The sequence below is a fragment of the Lissotriton helveticus genome, chromosome 3_1 (assembly GCF_964261635.1).
Source record: "Lissotriton helveticus chromosome 3_1, aLisHel1.1, whole genome shotgun sequence".
NCBI lineage: Eukaryota > Metazoa > Chordata > Amphibia > Caudata > Salamandridae > Lissotriton > Lissotriton helveticus.
In genome coordinates, this window is record NC_136061.1 from 183,229,376 (window position 1) to 183,250,116 (window position 20,741).

General features: G+C 45.3%; 1 protein-coding gene across 3 annotated transcripts in view; it reads left to right on the plus strand.

Annotated features, from left to right (window-relative positions):
• LOC144822253 (septin-4-like) overlaps positions 1-20,741 on the plus strand; it is a 392,055-nt gene that overhangs the window by 75,736 nt on the left and 295,578 nt on the right. The gene's annotated exons all lie outside the window — the stretch shown is intronic.

Sequence of the window (20,741 nt, forward strand, 5' to 3'; positions counted from 1 at the left end):
GTCTGAGCATACCCGTCCCACTCGCTCAGAGACCTGTCTCTGCCTCCAGCATGCCTAGTCTGAAACCTGTGGGGGCCCGCGGGCCCCGGGGGGCTGTACATTGTTTTGTTTATGCTTTTTGTCACAGGGTTGACCACAGATGAATGCACTATTATTTTAGCTGTGCAGATTTTATCTGCATTCTCCACCACTTGGAAAGTCTTGTCCTGAATCTTGCCCCTTTTTCATGATGTTTTACTTGCACAGTACTGATTTTTTTGTCCTGAATCTTGACCCTCTGTCATGCATTTTTACATGCACTGTACTGTATTTTTGTCCTGAATCTTGACCCTTTTTCATGATTTTTTACTTGCACTGTACTGATTTTTTTGTCCTGAATCTTGACCCTTTGTCATGCATTTTTACATGCACTGTACTGAATTTTTGTCCAGAATCTTGACCCTTTGTCATGCATTTTTACATGCACTGTACTGTATTTTTGTCCTGAATCTTGACCCTTTTTCATGATTTTTTACTTGCACTGTACTGATTTTTTTGTCCTGAATCTTGACCCTTTGTCATGCATTTTTACATGCACTGTACTGAATTTTTGTCCAGAATCTTGACCCTTTTTCATGATTTTTTACTTGCACTGTACTGATTTTTGGGTCCTGAATCTTGACCCTTTGTCATGCATTTTTACATGCACTGTACTGAATTTTCGTCCAGAATCTTGACCCTTTTTCATGATTTTTTACTTGCACTGAATTTTGGTCCTGAATCTTGACCCTTTGTCATGCATTTTTACATGCCCTGTACTTCAGTTTCAAGAGCCATTGGCCCAGCTGCCGCAGCGCACTGGTAAGTTTGGTGTCCTGGGCACCTGGTGAGTATCCTAACTCTTTACTTGTGTTCTTTTGCAGAGCATCACTGGGAAGAATCTGCTGTTGCAAGAGCCAGAATTGGGTCAGCTGCCGCAGCGCACTGATAAGTTTGGGGTTGTGGGCACCTCGGGGGAATTTCATCGTTGTTTATTTTGGTTTGGGGCAATTGCTGTTTTCTCTGTGGGGCAAGGGACTGCAGCTTCAAGACTCATTGGCCCAGCTGCCGCAGCGCACTGGTAAGTTTGGGGTTGTGGGCACCTGATGAGTTTCCTAACTCTTTACTTGGTTTCTTTTGCAGAGCATCACTGGGAAGGATCTGCTGTTGCAAGAGCCAGAATTGGGTCAGCTGCCGCAGCGCACTGGTAAGTTTGGGGTTGTGGGCACCTCGGGGGAATTTCATCGTTGTTTATTTTGGGGCAATTCTTTCTCTTTCTTTGCACGTGGCTGACTGGACACGTTTTGGTCGAATTTGCACCACCCATGTAACCGTTGGCATGTTACATTTTCTATTTTCGGGCACTTAATTTGAGCTTTTCAACAATTGCTATGGCTTTTTCCCCCTGCGCTTTTCACACTGTCTGTTTGCTCAACACCGTTCGGGGACTGGCATTTACCATTGCAGTTATGGCCCAACACGTTTGTCACTTTACTTGTGCTTCAGGGTTGCATGCATTTCTTATCGTTGAGCACCGGCGCTTTCTGAACTTTCCTTTCAACAATTGCCTTTCCCCCCTTTGAGGTGTCTTTAGTAATACCAACTATCTTTGTAGGTGAGTTAACTGACTGCGCCACAACCGGGAGATCTTCTGTTTTACAAGGGAGCAACAAGCCACCACAAGAAAAGCAGAATGGAGAAGTTTATGCAGCCTGCAAAGGGTGTGAAGCACAGATCACATCTGCCCACCCAGATAACCGCAGCAGACCGGGCCAGAGACTACAGCAATGTGATGCACGCTGATGGTGGGGTGCTGTTTTGCAGTGTGTGCAATGTGGCGGTGGACCACATCCGGAAACACACTGTGGATATGCATGTGCGGTCCCAAAAACATTTGAAGCGCTGTTCAGATGATCCTGACCTTCAATCTTCGCCGAAACGTGCACGCCAGATGACAGTGAACTCGCTATTCACCAAGAGTACAGCTGCCGGTGCCGCAAACCACGAAATGATAACTGAGTGGGTTAATGTCTGCACCGCGTTGAACATTCCGCTCAGCAAAACCGACCACCCTGTGTTGCGCAAGTTCCTGCACGAGCGAGTACGGAATGGTGGAGCGATACCTGGGAGTCATCAGCTGCAAGAACGGTATCTCCCAGAGAGATATACAAGTGCCAAGAACGAGCTGAAAGAGCTATTGAAAGATCAGAAGATTAGCGTTATCTTTGACGAAACACCAGATGTCGAAGGGCGGTGTGTTTTGAATGTGCTAGTTGGAGTAGTCTCTCCGCAGGGTGACCGTCAGATCCAAACCTACCTGGTGGACACAGTCTTCCTATCCCAGTGCAACCATGGGACTGTAGCGCAAGCTGTTGTAAAGGTGCTCACAGAGTACAGCATAGACTTCCAGAACGTTGTTTCCTTCAACACTGACAATGCGGCATACATGCTCAAGGCATTCAACACAGTGTTGAGGAATCTGTACCCAAACTCCATCCACATCACCTGCTTGGCACACATCATGAATCTTGTTGGAGAGTCATTTAGGAAGCCTTTTGTGGAGCTGAATGCTTTCCTGCTGTACTTCTCCCGCATCTTTTATATGGCTGGCAGCAGAAAGAGAAGGTACCTGCACCATCTTGCAGAGAACCATGGGATGAAGGCACGGGTGGCACCTGACCCTTGCAGTACCCGCTGGAATTCTTGGTTCGCCGCAGTCCAGTACCACTGCAAGCACTTTGAGGCCTATGCTGGGTTTGTGGAGTCAGAGATGCAACTCAGCAAGTCTCCCCCAGATTCCCTTGAAAATCTACAGAAGATTTTTAACACCGACCAAAGGGAGTGCATTAAAGTCCAATTGGACATTGTGGCAGAAAAATGCCAAAGCATTTTAAACCTGATGGAGCTATTCCAGAGTCAGACACCAGTGACCATGAAGGTATACGATTATTTGGAGGACCTCCACATGAACTTAACCAACAATTCAGTCCTCACTGTGGAGTCACTAAGGCCGTTTGTACAGACCACTGCAGGGGCAAAACTAAGCCTGGCACAGAAAAAAAAAATTACAGCCCAGCTTAATGAAGCTTTTGAACATTCACTAGAAAAGGTGGCCAAATACATGGGGGAGGCCCAGCCAGGCATACAATTCTTGAAACAAGTGCGCCTCTTCAACCCTGCGCGACTCAGCATCCTGCCTAATGAGAAGAGTGCCTATTCAGCAATCCCTGGTTTCAGCGAAGTTCCCGATCAGGAGCTTCGCCTCTACTTTGACAATGTAGGGCCAGAAGCAGTGCAGGTGTCTGTTTCTGGACTTATTGACACCGACCTCTTTTGGCGTGGGCTGGCTGACCGCCTTCCAGCTCTTTCCCAACTTGCAGCTGTGTATAAGGACTGCGTCACAAGCTCTGCAGATGCTGAAAGGAGCAACAGTATATACAAAATTATTCTCTCTTCCAGACGACGGTCCCTTTCAGAGCAATCAATCCGGGCATTATTGTTTCTACATTACAACCAGCAGCACAATACTGGTCTTGATTTGGAGTGCTCGGAAGAACTAACCGTACGTGGCCAAGACTAACATGCCTTTTAAGTAAAACAAATGGGCTGAATTGTAAATAAACAAAATGTACATAGCTCCATGTTGTCAAATAACTCAAACAGTAAGATATCTGTGTTTGGTGTTGCAAAAACCACAAAATAAAATGCCGCTAAATGCCGCTAAATTTCCATTTTTGTGCCGCTAAATTTTCGTTTTTGTGCCGCTAAATTTGCCAATCCATGCCGCTATATCCTGGGGGGTCTGCCTGACATGCACCTATACGCGCTATGCGCACAAGCCCAATACATGCATTTTTGGGCATTTCCCATGCCATACCAACCACATGTGGCGGTTGAGCTGGATGCGGTGGCTCCATTGCCATTGAGCGTCGCCTTATACCGCAAAACTCCTAGACCCGCGAGGGACATTGACTCAGCTGATATGCTTCGCTGGGCGTGGCGCGAGCTGCAGAGGCGTGCGGCCCTACCCCTGTTATATGTACCTGCGATCCCCCTCAAGCAGAACCCCATGTTGCCCTGCCTGGAGGTCTGCGGTGGCGATGTCTCTATCGCTGGAACTAAGATGTACACATTTGCTGATTTATACCCTGAGGGTTTGTTTTTGGAACTTCTGGTCAGGGAGATGGGCCAGCCCCTGTCGTTTGGGGAAACGTTCACATATCATAAACTCAAATCTGCTTGTAAAACGATGTGGGACCATTTCCCGGAGGAACCGCCACACCTTAACGCACTTCAAAACATATTAGCGAGGGCATCCAGGAAGAAATTAGTATCACGCTTGTACAACTCCATGCAGGAGCAGTCCCCTGTTGTGGTGCCTACATCCTTACAACTGTGGAATGCAGAACTTGAGTCGCCCCTAACTGACGACCAATGGTCCTTTTGCTGTAAACAACTGTTGGAACTATCCCCAAACTATAAGCTTCCATTAATACATTTCAAATTTTTACACAGATTCTACCGCACCCCATTGGCCCTACACCGTATGTGTCTTAGGAAAGACAATAACTGTTGGAGATGTGGGGCAGAAGGGGCTACCTTTCTACATGTAGCTTGGAACTGTGCAGCTCTATCTGAGTACTGGTCGGGGATTTTTGCAGCCATAAATCAGATACTCAATAGAACTGATTGTCCTTCCCCTCTTCTTGGTATCCTAGGATGGGTGGCGAATACAGAACCAAAAAGTAGAAAATTACATGCTTTACTGTTAATGTACGCTAAGCGCCAGGTGGCTATGAAATGGGGACGCAGAACCCGACCTAAATTTGCGGACTGGCTGGCGGATGTGACATATGGCCACACGCAGCTGGGAGTGTATTGGGACCTGATGCCGACGGCCTCCCGGCCGCGAGACATCTGGGAACCGTTCCTGCAATGGTCACGAAACAGAGCTGCATCCCCTCAAACTGGAGCAATAGACCTGGTGACATAGTCTTGGAGTGGGAATTCGGACTTACCCTGTATACTGTCTGTGCAACTACACTGCTTATGGATGGCGGGCCCGGTTCCAGCCCAATCGGGCGGTTGCTGTGCTAACACCTACCTATGTCTATATTTGTAGATGTATGCTTTGTCCTTCATTCCATGTATTGACTCTATACTGTCTGTATATTTGCTATGCTACTCTGCACTCTGTACAAAATGCTGAGAGTGAAACACCTGCTTGTTCTGTGTACTGACGATAGCCTGTTTTTTTGGTTTGTTCTCTTAAAATGGAAAATTCGTATCCGTCTACAAGGTGCAACAGCAATATTCGCTATACTTGCTTTATTTGTACCTACGTATGGCGCTGTAACATGTACCTGCTGTGATTCATTGTGCAATCTTCAATAAACACAATTTGAAAAAAAAACACCTTAACAAATATAGTGCCCCTGGGACTGGCCAATGCTGTCACCTGAATGAAATAGATGTGGTCACTTCCCAAATCCATGCACCGTGGCAACATCAGACACTGGAGGGGTGAATCCCAGCAAGTGTCCCTGATAGGCTGGGGGATTGTCGGAGAATGCTTCACAGTCAGTTATAGTCCGAATTGCAGCTAAGGAAGTTGCACTTGACCCTGCTTCTTTCCCAAGACGAATCCAAATTCTTCGCCCATTCTGAGTGGCTGGTTAATCTGACCCAGCCACTGTTTGTGGATTGAGATCAAGCGGTGACTTGGCACAGATGCGTGTGTGCACTGATATAAGTGAGATTATTGGAATAGGGGCCGGGGGAGTGACTGATATCCTTTAGGATTGAGGAATATTCTCTAGGGCTGAGGACTCAAAGCCTCCTTTTGCCCACACCGGAAGTAAAGGAGTTTGATTGCCTTTTGAGCCGAGTCCCTGGCTGCACTCATCCGTAGCACCCCGTGGGTCAGTTGGCTCCTGCTGAGTACTGCCCCAGGCACACACTGCCTAGAGGCAGGAGCCTCCCCCCCAAGACAAAAGCACTTCTGCCGCTGTCCAGCCCAAGCCCAAAGTTTGCCTTGTTAGAAAAGACCATCTGTATGTACCCTGCTGTCTCCGCCTTTCTCTGAAGCATTCTCATATTTCTTTTTAAGTAAAAGAATTGGATAATCTACTTGTGTTTCTGCCCCACTATCAACTTTTAGGAGTAAGTCATGTCTGTTTGACATCCCTAGCTAACGAAAGCTGAGCCCAATAGTTGACGTCATTGAATTTGCAGGATTGTCCCTGGCTCATGAGTTTCCAGAGACAGCCGGAAATACATGTTAGAAGACACCTCTTGTTTCCACTGAGTTCCCCGCGCCTCAGGGAACTGGCTTGATAATATAACATTCTGGCAAGTGGTGTTGCACTACATGCCACATGTGCCCACTCAGCAGGCGCCCCCCAGTGGTGACCAATCAGGAAGGTGGGGGTAAGGGTGTGGTTAAGTCTGAAAATTAATTTATTAAAAGCGGTGACTCACAGAAAAAAAACAGAAATTGGGATATCTAGGAAACTACTAAGGAGACCTGCCTCAGGCAAAGTGAAAAACGTAATTACACCCTAAAACAGAGGTTTTTAGAATCGGTCTCGTGGCTACTCAGTTTCCATACTATAAAATGTAGGTGCAGTCGTGAGCTCATGAGAATAGAAGCAGACAAGAGCCAAAAGTATCAGTAGATCAGCACAGTTTCTACCGAAACAAGGGGCATATTACCAACAAGTAACGATAATTATCGCTAAATAGGCTTAGTGATGATTTTTTTTATCGCTGCCTATCGCTGGATATGTTAGCGGAGAAAACATGCTATTAGCAACGTTTTTCTCCATTGTGCTAAAATATCCAGCGATAGCGGCGAAATGCGTGAATATCGCTGAGAATATATAAAAAAAAAAGAATAAAAAAAGAAAATACTCCTCCGGGAGTCGAGGCCAGCGCTATACAAGCCTGTAAATAAATAAAAATAAAAATAAATACAGCGATATTCACGCATTAGCGACGAAATGCTCTTAGCCATGTTATCCAACTCCCATTGGATAACATGGCTAAGAACTGGTCTGAGCAGGCGTTGGTGTTTGGCGATAGCGGGAATATTTCCATCGCTACGCCTGCCTTGCTAATAGGCGATAGTGACGTTAGCGACTGCTTTCAGTCGCTAACAGGTTGGGTACGCCCACTATGCATGTCATTAGCGATAAATATCGCTGACATGCAAAGCGGGCCCCGAACCACCTGCTATCGCCTAAAAGCTGTCGCTAACATCAGTTAGCGACAGCTTGCTAATAGAGCGATAGAATTATCGCCGCTTAGCGGCCGAAAACAGCCGCTAAACCGGCGATAATTGCCTATCGCCACCATTGGTAATATGCTCCCAAGTTTTTGAAAAATCCTGCCTTCAGTGCCAGGGGTGCGCCTTATCTTTCAGTTAACAATGTGTAATGCGAAAAAGAAAACATGGTTATTACAGATTACAATAATCAAGCATTATACTATGTAATTGACATAAATCCGGCAAAGACAACCAGCGTACCACTTACCATTTGTTATAATGGTTGCTGTATGCACTATCATCTGGCTTCAACTGAACAAGCATGTGCCACTGACACCCCATGCTTGCCATCGTCCAAAACCCCACTGTTGTACCTGGCCCGCACTGCAGGATCACCCCCACACTTTTTTTCCTCCTCTCCTCTTGTTTTCTGAGCCCATTTTTGTTGTCTTTTAGGATTCTCTGCCCTTTACCACTGCTAACCAGTGCTAAAGTGCTTGTGCTCACTCATTTAAACATGGTAAAATTAGCTTATACCCAACTGGCACTTTTAATTTACTTATACATCCCTTGTAAAGTGGCACTACATATACCCTAGGCCCGTAAAATAGGTGCTACTAGTGTTCCTTTAGCACTTATTGTGCCACCCACTTAAGTAGCCCTTTAAAACATGTCCCAGGCCGGCCATTGCAGCCTATGTGCAATTTTAAACTTCAAATTCGACCTGGCAAAATAAACCTCTTGCCAAGCCTAAGCCTTCCTTTTTAATACTTATAAGTCACACCTAAGGTTGGTGCTAATCAGCCCATAGAGCAGGGTTCAATGTACAAAAAAAGTTGGATATGTACTTTTAGGTTTTACATTTCCTGGTTGTGAAAAATCTCTTACATTTATTTTTCACTACTGCAAGGCCTACATCTGCCATAGGATAACATTAGGTTACCTTATTGGATTTAGTAAGTACTAGCTTTTGATTGGGGACAGGTAGAAACGTATTGTTTGGTCTCAAATGAATTGTAATTTAAAACCTTCTATAATGGCAAAGTCTTATTTTAAGTCACAATTCTCAAAATACCACTTTTAGAAAGTTTGCATGTCCTTGTCCAAACTATTTGGTGCCTGCAGCCTGTGTCCCGGGTCACCTGTATTCCAGCCGGACAGTGAGACAAAGTACTTTGTGTTGGCAGAATGGGCTATCCTGCCAGGATGGTAGGGGCAGAGTTGTACCCTGCTCCACATACATTTTCAAGTGGGTGTCTCCAGCATACTCACAAAGACCTTGACACCACTCCTTTTTCACCATAGACATATTGTAGCTTGGGGAGGTGTGGTAAATAAATAAATAATACCTCTATTTTTGAATCAATAAATGAATAACAGATAGCTCAATAAATAAGAGTCAAGATTCGAGGTAGTAGGAGTTTTGCAGGTTTAATACAGCATAAGGACAGGAACAGGACAACCTGCACAGGAATAGGATGGCAGCGCTGCCGGGGGCAGGATCGGGACAAGGACCAGGAATAACTTTTTAATAACAGTACATGAGCATATATACATAACGCAAACACATAGCATTACATTGCAATAGGCGTAGCAGTGGGTGGAGCAATAGGCGTGACGCGTAGCAGTCGCGAAAGATAAGGGTGAAAGTAGGTGTAACAGGGCGTATACATAGACATGTGATGCAAACGTAACAGAATATGTCATGAATGGGGCGGAAACATGGAGGGGGCTACCTAAGGAGCCGGGACCTCTGACCTGATGGTGCGCGCAAACTGGCAATGACGTGTTACTAGGAGAAGCTGGGGGCTACGAACTCTGTGCTAGGAGCAGAGACTGAAGTCTGGAGAGTCAGGGCGACATGTACCTAAACAGTATCTAGTATCTGATGTTTAGAGAACATGTTGATAGAATCCAAAAGTTATCGGGGTAAAGGCGAACAGACTCTAAGACTAGAGCATGCATTATTCTACATGTAGTGCGTGATGAAGAATATTAAATGACCATTAAATGCAGTATTTCTCTTACATGGAGACGTAAAGGCTAGACAATGACGGAAACTATTGATGCAGTTCAGTAGCTTAGGAATGCAGAGAAGGAGGGCTGAACTGATAACTGGAATCATAACATACTCTTGGCAGACTCAGAGGCAGAGCTAGGCTGAGTCGGGCACTGCGAGGCAGGAAGTAAGTGAAGGGTCGAGGATACAGGTGGGGGCTGTATCGCTCCTCAGCGAGGCTTCAGGAAACAGGAGCTGAATCTGGTGTCCGGGCCCTTTTGAGGCCTAGAAACGGGGACTTTACAATGGCATAACGTGCACACTGAGAAACGTGGCAACGTAGTTTTACATAGGCCTGATATTCGTAGTATTCACGAGAACTGGAAACTGACATACTAAAGGTGGACACAACTGTAATTGCGTCTTTAATCAAACATGGGGAATACATATGCATATTAATCATGCACAGATAACATATGATGGAGGACGCGTAGGGACACAGAACATGGCAAAATTTACTTTTCCACATTCCCTCCTTGTCACTACGTTTCCTTCAGGAAACATCAATATTCATGATACCATCTATCATTTCATACAGTATCATTTGCTCGTCTCGAATTTTCTTGGAACGGGTTTTAGAACGGGGCTGGGGACTAGGAATACAAGAGGTAGCACAAATGCCGCAAATCGCAGGGCCACATTGTATACAGAGGCAGCAGCTGAATATGATCGCTACTGTAATACCTAGAAAGGACAAGACTTTCCATCCCCAAGCGGAAATTATAGTCCAGAACCAACCGGACCATGTCCAGGTGCCTGGATCTTGGTGTAACAGATGGGCAATTTTATGGAGTCTGGTTATAGCTGAATAAACAGACGGCGCGTTATTTGGAATGAAAATGCAGCAACTAGATCCGATGACTCTACAGGCCCCGCCCCTATCGGCCAATATGACGTCAAGGACGAGACGATTCTGGAGCACGACAATTCTCATAAAGGATTGTTCTTCGGTTAAATTACTTAGAGCAGAAGTAGTCTCAATTACTACTGCTTCGAGTGTTCTGGTTAATCTACGTATCAGTTTACTATTCACGACTGTACCTAAATAAGGGAAGACACCTTTATTGATATCTATATATTGTTCTAGAGCAGTTTCAGTATAATCGACAATCGGGAGGTTTCTCTTGTGTCTAGTATGTACTAGGTGGGAATTCCTATGGTAGTCGGGTGGGGCTAGAAAAACCGGTGGCAGTAGGAAGGCAATGTAACAGGTTCCCTCCCAATCGAGGGGCAGACGAACATATGCGGTCTGACCACAAATAAAATAAGAATGACGTGAAGCTTTGAAAATAGATTTCCCACTGTCACTATACTTGACAATAGTAGTACAATCACTATGTCCTACATGTACGGAACCATTATTTCGGACACATAATTCGCCTTTGACTGGTAGTACTGAAATAGTAGGTAAGTCTGGAGTAGTATCAGACTGAACATTCAGGACCATGAAATTCGAAGAATAATTACCTAAATTGTAAACTTCGTTTTCTAGATCTAACCCTGTTCTGTGGGGAAGACCTTGCTTGTCTGGGAAACATGTACTGTTAAGAAAAAACATATCTGTTGAGGATGACGTTAACGTGGACCATGCTCCACACGAACCATTATGTGAAAATGGATAAGGAAAGAGTGGCAGAACTCCCTTCGGTGTCTGAAAAGGGGGGAGTCGACCACACACCCAACAATTAGTGGCATTGCTGGTCTGGTGTGAATAATGTAACATGCGGATAAAAGAATTATTACGCATAGCGAGGCGGTAAGAGAGTTCATGAGGAGGCAGATCACTAAACGTGTGCTCTACTGTAACATTAGAAGACTTATTTACATGAGAAACTGGAAAATACAGATAAAATGCATAACTGGTGCAGGAAATCATAATACTGAGAAATAATATGAAACATAGAAAAACGATACATCGGATTGAGTTTTGACTAACTCTCTCACTATGGGGGTCTATTTTGTACATGTCAGAAACCGGTCTAACCGTTTCACCTAGGGGAGGACTTAGACAATCAAACTGGCTGACTTATTTTACTAGACCTTAACTTGAGCTTATACTCCTGTTGCGGAGTTGTCTCTAACTGGGAAGGGTTCGTAGCAATGTCTTTTGCGGGACAGTCCTTAAGAATAGTACTTTGGCAGTCTTTAGAATCCTGGGAAATGTTCTTTGAGACTGGCTTCAATCCATAAAATTTTTTAATATGCGAAAGATGCACCCAGCCTTTGCGTCCCTCCAACTTCACGGCTGTACGGGTGGCGAGGAGGACCTGTCGGGGCTCCTTCCAGCGAGGCTCCAGTGGACTTGAGCGATCGAAATTTCGCACTAGGACCATGGATCCTGGAACGATTTCATGCGGTGCCACCTCAGTATTGTCTGGAAATGCGGCGGCAACCTGTGAACGACAAGAGTTGAGGGCAGACATCAAGGAAGCTAGGTAATCTGTCAGCATATTACTTGAAACATCGGTAATACTTCGAGGTCTAGGTGTACCCCACATGTTAGGGGGACGGCCGAAAACGACCTCATACGGGGACAGACCTGATCTGGAATGTGCGACCATGCGCATATAGAACAAAGCGACTGGCAGAGCTACTAGCCAGTCCACACCTTTCTCTTGACAAACCTTTGCAATTCGGATTTTCAGGGTCTGATTATGTCTCTCTACGAGACCGGCTGCTTCAGGATGGCGTACACAATGGAACTTCCACTGGTACCCTAACAATAGGGAAACATGCTTCATGAGTTCAGATGAGAATGGCTGGCCGTTGTCAGAATACACGACTCTAGGGAGTCCATAACGGGGGAAGAACTCACGAACCAACTGCTTGGCAGTAGTCGCAGCTGTGTAATCTGGAACTGGATATGCTTCTGTCCACCTGGACAAAGCGCATACAACTACAAGGACATACTTGAAACCTCGACATCGCTCCATCTGAATGTAATCCATCTGGAGGACTTCAAAAGGGTGGTCAGGGGGCTGGAATCCACCTTGTTCCACCGGGACACTTTTACCTGGATTGAACTGACAACATATCATACAGGTACGGACTTTCTGCTTGGCTGCAGCTCGTAGATGCTTGTTGAACCAAATATTCTGGATACTGTCTAACATAGCTTTCTCTCCTAGATGTGCTGGACTATGTGCGGTATTGATAATGACTTGAACCATAGAGTCGGGGAGAAACCATGTGGTTTTACCCTTCGTTACCCATCCCTGATCTGTCTGGACCCCTCCTTGTTCGGACCATTTCTTGATTTCATCGGGAGTAGCGTGTAACTGGATATCTATGACATCTTGAGTAGGGTCCTTAACTGTCATACAGGTAGTCAGATCTGGAGTGTATGTCGGTGTCTTATTAACTGGAATGTCTGGAGTCTGAGCTGTAAGCTTGGCTGTGCGATCTGCTAGATCATTACCTTGGGAAATAGTGTCAGTAACTTTCGTATGTGCTTTGCACTTCATGATAGCAATGGATGTCGGTAAATGTATTGCATCTAACAGAGCCTGAATGAGGAGACCATGCTGAATCTTGGTTCCGTGAGAAGTCATGAAACCTCTCTCCTGCCAGAGCACTCCAAAGTCGTGTACGACTCCAAATGCATAACGTGAATCTGTGTAAACATTAACTTTCAGGTTCTTGGCGTGAATGCAGGCTTGTGTCAGAGCAACTAGCTCTGCTGCTTGAGCAGACAGGGTGTCAATACGGTGTGTTTCAATAACTTCAGTGTCAGTAGTCACTGCATACGCGGCCACTAGTTCTCCTGTACTTGTTCTCATGCATGAACCATCCACATAAAGTGTCAGGTCGGGATCTGGTAATGGAATATCTGTCAGATCTTGTCTTGGCTTTGTCATGATGTTAACTACTTCCACACAGTCGTGTGTGGCAGGATTTGGATTAACTGACGGTAACAGTGTAGCAGGATTTAGGACGTTGCAGCGTCTGATTTCTATGTGTGGCTGAAACAGTGTCAATTCATAACCTGTTAAACGTGCAATTGTCAAGTGCTGAGTTTGTGTTCGGTTTAAAAGAACTTCCACGGAGTGTGGGACTTGTACTGTCAGGGAGTGTCCTAAGACTATGGAATCACTTTGTCTGATAGCTAGGGCTGTGGCTGCAACTGACTTGAGGCACGCAGGCAGAGCCTGGGCTACAGGATCTAATGTGCTCGAAAAATAAGCACAGGGCTTGTATTGTCCTGCTTGGTCTTGTGTGAGGACAGATAATGCTGTACCTTCGCGTTCAGTGACAAAAAGTGTAAAAGGCTTACTGTAGTTCGGTGTAGCTAGAACCGGAGCTTGACATAGGGCTTTCTTTAACTCATTGAAACTGAGTGTATGTTCAGATGTCCAAGGGAGGACAGTCGATACGGCTGCCTCCTGTGTCGTTAACTGTATCAGTGGTTTAGCTAAAAATGCATACTGAGGAATCCATTGTCTGCAATAAGAAGTAAGGCCAATAAAAGCACGTACCTCCTTCTGGGTCTTGGGCTGAGGAAGACTCGCTATTAACTGAATACGGTCAGGTGTCAACTGCCTACCCCTCTTGGACAGTAAGTGTCCTAAGTAGACCACTTGCTGGACACAGAATTGAAGCTTAGAAGGGGACACCTTGTGCCCCATCTCGGCAAGGAAATACAATACTGTAAGTGAGGCTCACTCGCAAGCACGTTCAGAACGGGCTGTGATCAGTAGATCATCGACATACTGGAGCAGGGCAGTGTCAGTTGGCATGTGAATATTGTCTAGTTGTCTCTTAAGTGCTTGACTGTAAATACTAGGACTTTCTGTGAAACCTTGAGGAGCTCGTGTGAACATATAGCTCCTTCCATTTAAACAAAATCCGAAAAGAAACTGGCTGTCTGGATGAATGGGAACACTAAAAAATGCGTTCTTGAGGTCTATGACTGTAAAAAATGAAGCTTCGGAATCAATGGCTGTCAATAGGGAAGAGATATCTGGGACAACTGGGTACTGGGGAATAATACATTTATTAAGCTCTCGGAGATCAATCACTAATCGATATACTGGAGGTGCATTTGGATCAGTACGTTTCATAACAGGAATGATCGGAGAATTGCATACATTGGAGTCAGTTTCTACAACTACTCCTTGAGCCATGAGCTTGTCAATAATTTTGGATAAGGCTGCTACAGCCTCAGGTGGCAATCTGTACTGTCTGATTCGTGGCAGGACTACACCTGGCTTGAGAGTCACACGATGGGGTGTGATTTGCATATAACCAACATCAGTTGGACCTTGCGCCCATAGATGCTGCGGGACATTGGACAATCTTGGATCAAAATCTCGTAATACATAGTGACCCTTGAAGTCACGTAGGAACAATCGTATTCCCTCTGGGGAACAGCATATAACTGCACCTAATTCTTTCAGTGTTTTAATGCCTAATAGATTTTCTGGACATGACTTAGTAAGTAACAGGTCAGTGGTGCGGGACAATGGACCTACTTCTAGAGTAACTGGCTTTGAAATTTCATTTACAATAGGTTTTCCTGAAAATCCAAGGGAAACATTTCTAGAGCCTGAGAGCGGAGCCCCTGGAACTTCGGCGTGACTTATAGTGGTCCTACTTGCCCCTGTATCAATCAGAAACTTTCTGTCTTTCCCTAGTACTTGACTATGAACATAGGGACCTTCTTGATCTACAGGTATCTCGATGAGAGGCAAGCCTACCTCCCTCTCTAGGCTGTTTCATGAATACGGTTGATACTCTGGATACTCGGACTGTGCATACTGATACATCTGCTGTGTAACATGCTGTGTTGCAGCAATAGGCTGCGGTACAGTAACTGTCTGTGGTGCATTCTGTGGCTGAGAAGTCTGTGAAACTTGTTCTTGTCTAGGCGGACGTGGTCTTTCTTTAGTCTTACCAGTAGCTATGTTGTGTTTCAGAACTACACACTCGTTTATAAAATGACCTGGCTGTTTACAATAATTGCATGTCCCTTTAACGGGAACTGCAGGATGACTGGCTTGATTCGGACCCCTCTTCTGACTGTCTTGAGGAACAGATTGTGCAACTAGTACTTTCATTTTCGTGTCTTTCATACGTTTTCTCTCATGATCTTGCTCTTCTCTGATTCTATTCTGGTGGTATTGAAGCATCTGTAACATCTGGGACGGGGTATTAGCTTGCCAGGTACTTTCGACTTTCAAAACTCGATTCTTAACTTGTGGACTTGAATTCTCGACTAATTTAGTAACAAAAAGATGAGGGTATGACTCGCTACTCGTCTTGAGGCCACTGTTTATGATAAAACATTTCTCAAATCTAGAATAAAAATCACTAGTGTCTTCATCTTGTTTCTGTTTACAGGCTGAGATTGCATCCCAGTCTTCCTTTTTAGTTGCTAATAGTCTGGGCAAAACTTGTATTAATAATTCTGGTAATTCTTTACATTTATCTCCAAGACCGGTACCTGGTACTCGTGCCTTGTCTTCAGCTTCTAGGACTGCCCAATCGATCTTTTTCTCTCCCACCTCCCATTCTTTTTCCTTGAGTTTCTCATATACCCCTGCGGGCAACAGGACTTTTAACATTTTAATAATATCTGGATACGTGTATTCTCCCATACGGAGCATGTCTTTTAATTCTCGGTGGAACCCTGCTGGATCTTTGTCATGACAGGGAATTAACTTTTTCATCTCTAAGAGTTCCATCTTTGTGATCGGGGTGTAAACAAACACTCGTTGCATTTCACCACCGTCTGTCTTAACTGGATGTACTTCTCGTAACGGATTCTGTCTGTCTATGTAAAAGGGTTTACTTTCTGGGGGTGAGACATGAACAAAATGCGGGTTCAAAAACATACTATATTTGTGGCGCTGTTCTAGAATGACACTAATTAAATCAGTACCTAAACCTTTCCATTTATACTGGAGTAACTCGTTCAGGACATCATGTAACGGACCTGAATCAGAATGTTGACCCTCATACAATGTAATGAGGTGCTGAATCATATACATACCCGCCAGTCGTTGCTCGGCTGGGGGCATTTTCAGAAACATTTGTGCCACTATTTCGTCTGGAAAAGTGGTAGAATCAGTAGTCCATCGGACTGCTGATCGGACTAGTTCTTGTTCATGCATGGTACTTAACTCGCTATAACCGATTCGTGATTTCAGAATGTGATCGGTGGCTTGAAATACTTGTTCTAGAGAACCTTGTTCTGGTGCTGAATGGTGAAAAACTGGCTTGTGTTCTAGACGTAAATGGCGATCTGGGAATCTAGATTTTCCTACATACGCTATTCTGTCGGGATTCTCGTCCTCTACCTCTTCTGTAGAAGAGTCATTTTCTTTCTCGCTTACTTGTGCTGCTTTACGTTGATCGTGTAACCTTATTATTTCTTTACGAATTTTCTTGTACATACTCTCTATACTACCGATAGTCTTGTGCTTACCCTCGGCTATATTATCACTCCACCTTGTCAGGACTTTCATTTCGGCTCGATCTTTGGTCGGATAATCTTGTTCCCTTATTAGACAATTAATCAGAAACTTTAATAGCATGAGCTGGACTTCAACTTTTCTTTGGCACATGACGTCACTAATACTTTCTGGATCATTCCCTGTACGGATGAAACGATATATTCTGTCTAGATCCTCTTTCATATCTGGTAGGGTGACCAGATACTCGGTCACCTTTCTTACGCGTAATGAATATAAAACCATACTATCCTCGCCTGGGACTGGATCATAGCCACATTCGTTAAGGGCTTTTCTTATTTCTGCAACAGACTGATATCTGGGCGTACGCTGTGACGCTTGTGCATGTAATTCGGCTAACGTTAAGCGCTTGTGTGGCGGCGGGGTTTGAGGAGGACCTCCCCCTGCGGCCCCTAAACTAGAGTCGTCTACTGATGCTCTTCGTCCTGGCAGAGTGGGAAATGGAAATGCAGACTGGACTTGTATGGCGGGCTGGACCGGGGGTACCGTAACAGGTACTCCGGTGTCTGGAGGAGCGGGAAGTGCCTGATTTACAGGGACTGGCGGAGTAGTAACAGGATTTGCATATTCTGGGACTGTGTCGTCCAAATAGGACGAGATGAAAATATCAGCTGCGGTCGGTTTGTGACGTAGCTTGGTCGGAACTAATGGTGGCGGAAAGTTACTGGATGCCTCCGGGGTCGCTTTTGGCAAGCCCTCGGCAAGAAGAGGATACATACCCTTAATAAGAGCATGCCTCTGTCTGTCTGACTGTTCGGTTTTAACTCGTTCACCAATCTCGATTAATTCCCTTTCTTGGGCTCGTTCCAAGGATTCTCTACTTAATTCTGACTTTCTGATTTCTTTTTCGGTTCTTTTATGAGATTCTTTGCGCCATAACTCGATGGCATCTTTCTGTGACTGTCTGGCTTTCTTTTTCCATAATGCTTCTTCTACTCTCATGATGCACTCGGCATCCCATGTGCCTGATACAGGCCATCTATACTTTTCCTCTAACTGTTTGGTATACTCGACCCATAAATCTAGATACAATATGGCGCTTATGCCATGCTTCTGATACATAAAATGACCTGGACTGTCCCTAGGCGGGACAGGAACTGCTGCTTCTAGCAGACCTTTTCTAGTTCTCAACTGACGCAGTTTTGAAAAGAGCGGCATGACTGAACTATAATCTGGACATAATACAATACACAATAAACACGAGAATCACTTCGCACTCATACCACGACATTAAAATACATGAAGAACATTCAGAATAACAGTTCGAACAGAATACCACCTGGAATACGGAAAACAGAATACATGAATTTTCTCGAGAACAGAACTGACTAGAACAGAAACTAGATGCACTGCTGAAACAGTACGAAACTTACCGGTCTCATAAAGAGACACGTCAGGACCCGCATCCACCGAAGTGGACACTTCGTTTTGTGGGTCTGTGTACCACCAACCCACGGACCAGAGTCAATTAGATCGACCCTGTCTAGATACTACCCCAGTAATGGTACTCACCGGGCAGCAAGAACGGAAGGCCTCAGACTGGACGGGACTGCTTGGACGCCGGACGGACGAACTTCGGATTTCTGTTACAGGTGGGCCTCCGGATACCTCGGACCTTGGACTCTCGGCTTGGGCTCTGGTCGGGACTCGCCGCGTTCCTCCACCGTCTCGTCTGGATGCTGGACCGCCTCCTCCGTCTCCTCCGTGGGCCTGAGGGATACTTAAAGCAGAAATATCTGCCGGTGCGCAGAAGAGTTCCGTCACGACTGCAGAGGGTCAGGGGGCCGGCGTGGCTTCACCGACGCGTGGGGAAAGGGCAAGTTCCTATTCGGGCGCCATTATGTGGTAAATAAATAAATAATACCTCTATTTTTGAATCAATAAATGAATAACAGATAGCTCAATAAATAAGAGTCAAGATTCGAGGTAGTAGGAGTTTTGCAGGTTTAATACAGCATAAGGACAGGAACAGGACAACCTGCACAGGAATAGGATGGCAGCGCTGCCGGGGGCAGGATCGGGACAAGGACCAGGAATAACTTTTTAATAACAGTACATGAGCATATATACATAACGCAAACACATAGCATTACATTGCAATAGGCGTAGCAGTGGGTGGAGCAATAGGCGTGACGCGTAGCAGTCGCGAAAGATAAGGGTGAAAGTAGGTGTAACAGGGCGTATACATAGACATGTGATGCAAACGTAACAGAATATGTCATGAATGGGGCGGAAACATGGAGGGGGCTACCTAAGGAGCCGGGACCTCTGACCTGATGGTGCGCGCAAACTGGCAATGACGTGTTACTAGGAGAAGCTGGGGGCTACGAACTCTGTGCTAGGAGCAGAGACTGAAGTCTGGAGAGTCAGGGCGACATGTACCTAAACAGTATCTAGTATCTGATGTTTAGAGAACATGTTGATAGAATCCAAAAGTTATCGGGGTAAAGGCGAACAGACTCTAAGACTAGAGCATGCATTATTCTACATGTAGTGCGTGATGAAGAATATTAAATGACCATTAAATGCAGTATTTCTCTTACATGGAGACGTAAAGGCTAGACAATGACGGAAACTATTGATGCAGTTCAGTAGCTTAGGAATGCAGAGAAGGAGGGCTGAACTGATAACTGGAATCATAACATGCTCTTGGCAGACTCAGAGGCAGAGCTAGGCTGAGCCGGGCACTGCGAGGCAGGAAGTAAGTGAAGGGTCGAGGATACAGGTGGGGGCTGTATCGCTCCTCAGCGAGGCTTCAGGAAACAGGAGCTGAATCTGGTGTCCGGGCCCTTTTGAGGCCTAGAAACGGGGACTTTACAATGGCATAACGTGCACACTGAGAAACGTGGCAACGTAGTTTTACATAGGCCTGATATTCGTAGTATTCACGAGAACTGGAAACTGACATACTAAAGTTGGACACAACTGTAATTGCGTCTTTAATCAAACATGGGGAATACATATGCATATTAATCATGCACAGATAACATATGATGGAGGACGCGTAGGGACACAGAACATGGCAAAATTTACTTTTCCACAGAGGGGAGGAATTAACTTTCCAGAACCAGATGTGGGGGCAGTCTAAAAGTTTCTCACACTTCAAATGCTGGCCCCAGGTATAAATATAGGACCATCAGACCAACTCTACAGTACACTTCTAGAGCTGTGGACATCAAAGAAGAAGGACTGCCGTGTTTCTCAGGGGACTGACCTGCTGCTTGAGGCCTGCCTTGTTCTTCAGAGGACTGCCTTGCTGCATATGGCCTGTCCTGCTCTCTAAAGAAAGAAGAATTGACCTTCTCTCTTCATCCCTGGCTAACCTGAATGACTCCAAAGGCCAGTTGTCTGACCTCATGTTCTAAGCTACAGGGACACAAAACGCTCTAGAGGCCTTCCTATAACTGCCTGGCCCTGCAACTGGACCTGCTTGGAACTGCAACTGGACTTGCCTGAACCCTGCTGGCCTCTGCTGAAGTGAGTTCCTGATCCACAAGAGATGTCTCCCAGGCCTGGTACCCTTGGCTGGGATCAGTTAAGATCCTCCTGGGAGAACCTGAAGTTTTGAACTCTGCGCACCAGACTTTGAGAAGGTGTCGTTTTACATTGGGACTAACCTGGTCCCTGTATCACGTTCGCACTTCATTGCGGTCAGCATGAACGTTTAACTTTGTCCCAGTCTAGCGCAACCAGATACCCACAGTTATTGCTCATGGTGCTGTTTTTACTAAAACCTTTCAAATTGTATATCTCCAGTTTTACAGCCTGGATTTTTGTTGTTTTGGTCTTATTAAATTTTACTTTGTTAAATTTTACTCTATTTTTCTAAATTGGTGTGGGTTTTTTCTTATGTTGTATTTTCACTTTAGTAATGTTTGTTATGTTATGTTATTTATTTTCTTCTATAGCGCACGGCTACTCCGAA